The sequence below is a fragment of the Atta cephalotes genome, assembly GCF_000143395.1.
Source record: "Atta cephalotes unplaced genomic scaffold scaffold00099, whole genome shotgun sequence".
Classification (NCBI taxonomy): Eukaryota; Metazoa; Arthropoda; class Insecta; order Hymenoptera; family Formicidae; genus Atta; species Atta cephalotes.
In genome coordinates, this window is record NW_012130163.1 from 344,829 (window position 1) to 351,314 (window position 6,486).

Genomic DNA, 6,486 nt, shown 5'->3' on the forward strand with positions numbered 1-6,486 from the left:
TATTCGAACTAACCAACGATTAAAAAAAATTTTAAGATTTTTATATTATCGGCCAAAACAATCGGTTAAAACAAATTATACAATCGATTAAAACAAAACTAAAAAATTAAAACTGCTTGTACATTTATCTGTAATAAATGTCTAGATAATAATATTATATTTAATCTTTTTTCTATTGCGTTTTATTCGATATGTTTTGCTTAGAAACATTATTAAAATATACATTATGCTTTTTTAAATATCTCTTTTAGGTTTAAATTATTTTAATTTTTATTTTCTTATAATGCATTGTTAAATTGTTACGCAATTACATATACAACATGAATAGAATCAATCAATGTATACAATATGTAACAGCCGAAAACAAACGAAAAATGTATTACCTGGAAATATTCGTGGCTACGCACATAGAGATGCTAGTAAATGAGTTCCATTTAAAACACGGATACGTTTTCTCTCAGAGCGGTATTCATAGATCGATATTCATAGTCTGTTATTTCAAGATCTTAAGTAATGTTTTAAAATGCTAATACGGTCCTCTGATTAATTCGTAACTTCTTAAGACTATATTTAAGACAGTTTTAAATATAAGATCCGATTATAAATACTGGCCTCAAATATTTCTCTGTTCACTTGCTCTTCTATGTGGATAAAACGTGTAGGTACATTGAATTATGTAGCAATGTCCACAAATGTTTTCAATAGGTAATACGCTATATTACGATCTTTACAGTAGAAAGTTGGTAAAAATAGCGATAGAGGGTACTATAATCTCTTTCGCTTAACAAAAATAATTTATTTTTCTTGGTTTTTTTTGTGTTATTCATGAGAGTATACACCTTTGGCGGAAAAAAATGTTTACGAAAAAGCATTGTAAGACTATAATATATAGATTGGAACAAGATTTTAGTAATTTTTAATTTTTCCTAAATATTTGTAGTAGGGAGTGAGTTTAGAAATTTTTAATTTTTCATAGATATTCGTAGTGCACATAAAGTGCACTGTAAAAAGAAATGTGTTTTATTCTTATCCCCATTTTTTAAATATTTAAAGATGTTTTAATTTTAAACTTTTTCAATAGATAAAACACTACGTGTTATAAAACACTATATGTTTTAAATCAAAACATGTTTTGTCTATTAAAAATGTTTAAAATTAAAACATCTTTAAGTGTTTAAAAAATGGAGTCAAGAGTAAAACATTTTAATATCTTAAAATTAAACATTTCTTTTTTTAATTACTGTTTGAGGGCAAAGGATTTCTTGATTTCTCAAACAAACAATATTTTATGAATATCTATGAAAAACTAAGAATTTCTAAGAACTTGTCTCAATTTATGTAATTTTTCATAAAATTTTTCCGCCAGAGACTCCGTTAAAAATTTAGGAACATAAAAAAAATATTTGTGAGATTACTTTAATATTCATAACGATGTGTTTTTTAACATTAATATATTCTGCAGATCCAATAACAATTATTAAACCTGAAAAATTATTGTTAAAAAACAAATTGTTATAAATATTTTTTTGAGTGAGTAATTCCAAAAATGTCAAAAAATGTTTCTAAATTCTTGATCCGTAGTGTTCATACACGCTAATAAATTGTTTACACGAATACAAATTACTGCAAAGATTAAAAAAAACAGAGTCATCGTTATAAAACAAAGTCATCGTTATCTTTCGTCAATTATTTTTACATTGTATAAAGCATCGAGTATCTATTCTGTGTGATATTCTATTCAGAAAATACTTTGATGCTCTTGAACGATGGCGATAAAATAGTGCCAGATTATGAGTAATTTTTGCAATTTATAATTTATTACTTATATGAAATTCGGGAATAGCAAATTCATCAAATTCGCATTCGTTATTTACTATTCGTGCTGATTTGCCAACCAAGTGATTTTTTAACAAAATCAAAGAATGTGCATTAATTAATTTTATTTATTAATTCATTTGGAACCAATATTATGCAATCAGGATGAATCATGAATTGCAAATAATGTAGAAAGTTTATACTAGACGAATTTCTGTAAATCTATTACGAATTGTGAATTGCAAATCACAATTTGATATTAACTTAGCAGACATTCGTAAATTTTACACTTGATGATAAAATGTTCATAAAAATGAATTATAAATAAATATTAAATGTACATATATTTAACATCGAATTAACATTATGTGTGTATTTGTGCGCGTTTGTTATCGAGTTATATATTGTTATGAATAATAATGACAAAGTAATTATTACTAGAATAATAAAATGTAACAATCTATAAGATATAAGTGCTTGACAAGTTATGTCAGTATATCTTTGCCTTCTTATTTCAAAGTTACGTCGATCGTCATCCTTCACAATTTTTCTTAAAATCTCTGACGCGCCTTCGGGAAGTCGCGTAACTTATATCGTCCTAAGACGGGTCTAACACGACGAAGAAAGTAAAGGAACACACGCGGCGCGTGTATACGCGATGCACGTGTGTTCCGCACGCGTGCATAAGTGTGGTAAGAAAGAAGAGAAGGTGAATAACGAAGAGAGAGAGAGAGAGAGAGAGAGAGAGAGAGAGAGAGAGAGAGAGGAAAAAGGGAGAAAGGCAAATGGATGTGTTCTTCAAGTGATTAGGTTCTTTCACCGCTGTATCCATTTCTCTTCTCTCATTTTCTTTTCAGTCCCTTCCCTTTTCTCTCTTTTTCTTTCTCACATACCTCTTGCCCTTTCATTTTTTTCACTCTTTTCGTACTCGACTCGCCAAATTATTCCCCGAGGTATACTTTTTCCGGCTTCGGTTCGGAGTTGCGGTTCGGAAGAGGAGGAGCGGGCGACTCTTTCGCACCTCGAATCGAACCGCGGACCATTAAGTAAGAAGTTAATATCATTAAACATAATATTGGGCGCATCTGGGAGCCGCAGAGCACTTACCAACCCCTCCGTCTACCCCCGGTTTCCCTGCTTGCCGCCACAAAACCCTCCTGTCTCAGACCCACACTTCGTTTCTGCACCGCGAACTCGGTTCCCCTCACTCTTCATCACTCCTACTCGTCCCTCTGCAACCGCTTCGCTCCTTTTCGCCCTCCCCCCCCTCCGCTTGCCTCTGGCCCCCTCCCTACCCTTAATTTTTTAATGAGAAAATGCTTTCAAAGAGCCGGAGAGAAATACTGTGTCTACGAGCGATAAGTTACGGCAGTGTTAAGGGAAACGGAGAGAGCCTTTATGTGCGCACCTCGCAGGCCGCAAAATGTAAAGATTCCCCAACTAGGAAGAGTCAAGAAAAAGAGTGTTTCACCCTTGTGATCGAAATGGCCAGCATGGATATTACAAAAATTTAACTGTAACATAAAAGAAATAGAAAAGGGAGAAAAGGATAGAAAGTTCCATCGAGCATAACAACAGCTCGACAAAATATCGCTATTAAATGTTCGAATGGCGTAATGAATTAATTTTCATGATGGTTAAATTTTAATTGGTAATACGAGTCCATTAAGACACAGAGGCAACCGACTTAGTTCTGTACTTTTCGCGCGGTTTCATATCCAACTCTCTTTCCACGACGAACTCGTCGATAATCTGCGGGAGCAAAATGGCAATTGGGGGAAACGTCAGGAAAAAGACAAAGGAGCGAATAGGAAGGAGGACGGAACGTGCGAGAGCGTAGAGTCGATTCATTTAGACGTCGCGGCCTCGCAATAACCGACAACGAACCGAGGTTATTAAATTTGTAATTAGTCGAATATTACGTTCGACGTCGCGGTGCTCTCTCCGTGTCTACACGGTTACAATTACGCGCCGTCCGCGCCATACGTATCCGCGTATAGGTACGCGCTCGCGTATTCGCGTGCGCGAATACGTTAATACGGGTTTCATTATGCGCGCGTAATATGGCTCCTACGCTCACGGATCTCGACGATACGCGAATAATTAGTGAATCGTAGCCCTACCTCAGCCATACCCGGGGAAGAATTGTTTTCTCGACGAGGAATAACGAGGCGCCGCATCCACCAGTCGAAATTACAGCCTCGTTAGCTAGAGAGGGAGTGTAGCTGAACGTTTATATTAAATTCGGTTGTGCTTCGTCGCAATTATTAATTCGTTGATAAATAATCGCCAGACTACTGCGAATCGTACCCCTGGACTTCGCTTACGTTTTGCGCGCCGCGAAACTAATAAGCTATGCCGAAAATGAAAACGCGCGCCCTTCTGTATCTTTAGCTTTAATTTTGAGTCGGTAATGATGGACTCCGCGGGGATTCCCTATCCGACCGACGTTCAGAAACGGCCGCCGCGAACAGCGGGAGTTCATTAAGAGGCGGCGAGATTTTCGAAGGCTGAGAGAGCAGAACCACTGAAGGATTTTGTAGATCATTTTGCGAAATCGGATCGCACTCGCGGATCCTTATAGCAGAAATTACTCGCTGCTTCGCGGATCTAGCATGTGGAACGGTTATATCCAATAATGGATCATCCCCTTTCCTTCCCCCTATCATTCCCTCTCCTCCACCCCCTGGGATCCCTCCTCTTGGTCATATTTTTCCGATCGGAATTCCGGGGAGACGTATGTTTTTTCGGCCGCTTTGACGTTTTCGATCAAAACGGGACGCGCGCGACAAACAATGGGGAGGGATTTCCACGTCCACCAAACGCATCGTGCGCATAACGCATCCGATAATGATGATAGCAATTGTAATTTCGGCACGACAAAGGGCCTCTGTAAAATGGCGAAGGTATGTCCCCGCGCTCTTCGATCCGGGGCGGCCGTCCAACAGCTTTTTTAATAAACGATGCACGTGCCATCGGCGTTCCAGCATTCACATACGCCAATGAATTTTTATCACGACGCGTCGTCGCATGTCGCGGCGTGTAAACATTTTTTTTACCCTAAATCGCGAATCCCCAATTATTCGCGCGTTTATCCCGTTATCGAGTAACGGGAAGCCCGAACGTCGTAATACCGATCGACACACTATTACATTCAAAACTACCAGGCAACGAGACGAAAATATTTTAGGGACGTTGATTGAAATGAAAATTTTAATCACCGTCAAAAAATTTCAGCCTACTTTGCATACGATAAATTCTCAGAAAGTACGAAATAATTCATAGTATCAGAATTAAATAGTTAGCCGAGTTAAAAAAATACACCAGCTAATACTTGTGAGATTTCGTTTGTAAATTCTGTATATAAAATTAATTTCGTAAGAAGGCAAAGCGTTTACGCCGCGCGCGCATGTATCTTGAGGGTCGTTTCCTCGTAGATATTTCGACCAAATCGAAATAATAAACGACTTGGATCTGCGAGGAGGGTCGTAACATGATCCAGAGTACGCGAGTTCTCCGAGTGAAAATTCCACCCTTAGGACCGTGACATTCGAGGCGAAAGGGGTTGCGCGACTCTCATAACGAGTGTCCTCGTCCGTTGCAGACGCAATGCGATCTTAAAAGGGCTTCTTCCCATTACAATTGTAATACAATGTTTTCTGAAGTTGTGTCAATAATCGTGCAAACTGCAAACGATATCGAAGCCTGAACCTCGTTAAATTATTCAATTATGAGTCAGAGGAAGACTTCGAATTCGCGATGTGCGTCAATTTTGCCGGAACTTGATCTAATTCAAACAAACGTAGGGGCAAAGAGGAAAAATGGGAGACTTAATTCGAGAATGCGGCGAGATCATAAATTACTCCGAGAGATTCCCCGTTGACGTGATACAAGCGTCGAAACTCCGGTTCCTTCGCGCGAAGGGCGAATCGCAGGGCGATGGACTCGAATTACAAACGATGCCGTCGCCGGCAAAAAGGGCCGGGGGCTTCCTATCCTCTATGTTCTCCGTCAGATCCTTACAGATATTATCCGGCATATCGCGAGAGACGGACAACATTTATCAAACCATGCGCAACCCGTGGAAAGCCCTTTTCCTTTTCGATTTCAATCAGCGAATGCCAGACATTCCACAAACATCAGGGTAGCTGAAGTAAGACGTTTGACCCTCTGACATTAATTTCTGATTTTCTTCGCTTTTATTTCGAAGCTAAATCTCATAGAAAATTACTGCTACGTTTCAAGAGTACAATATAATTGTGTAAATTTAAATTTACATCGCAAATGATTAATAGTTATCTCTTTTTTCGTTTATAAACAACTATCATGTATTCACCGCGAAAAGTTTAAGCGGATTCCTTGACCCAAAACAAGAAAAAAATTTTTCGTAAACACGCGTCCGATCCTCAACAATAGCATCTGTACGATATTCGTGTAGTATGCCAGCGGTATTGAATAAACGCTGAATGTATCTCTAATAAACACTTCCCGCTTCGGAATTTGTCTATCGGAAAATAATCGCCGGTATTCGGCAACAAGAGCAGCGCTATCGCAAAATCCATAAACATCATATCGGCATTTTCATGCCGGATATAGTATCAAGTAACTGACGTACTGCACTGTACTATATTTTCAAGAATGCATAAAAACTAACGCTATATATGATCGTAG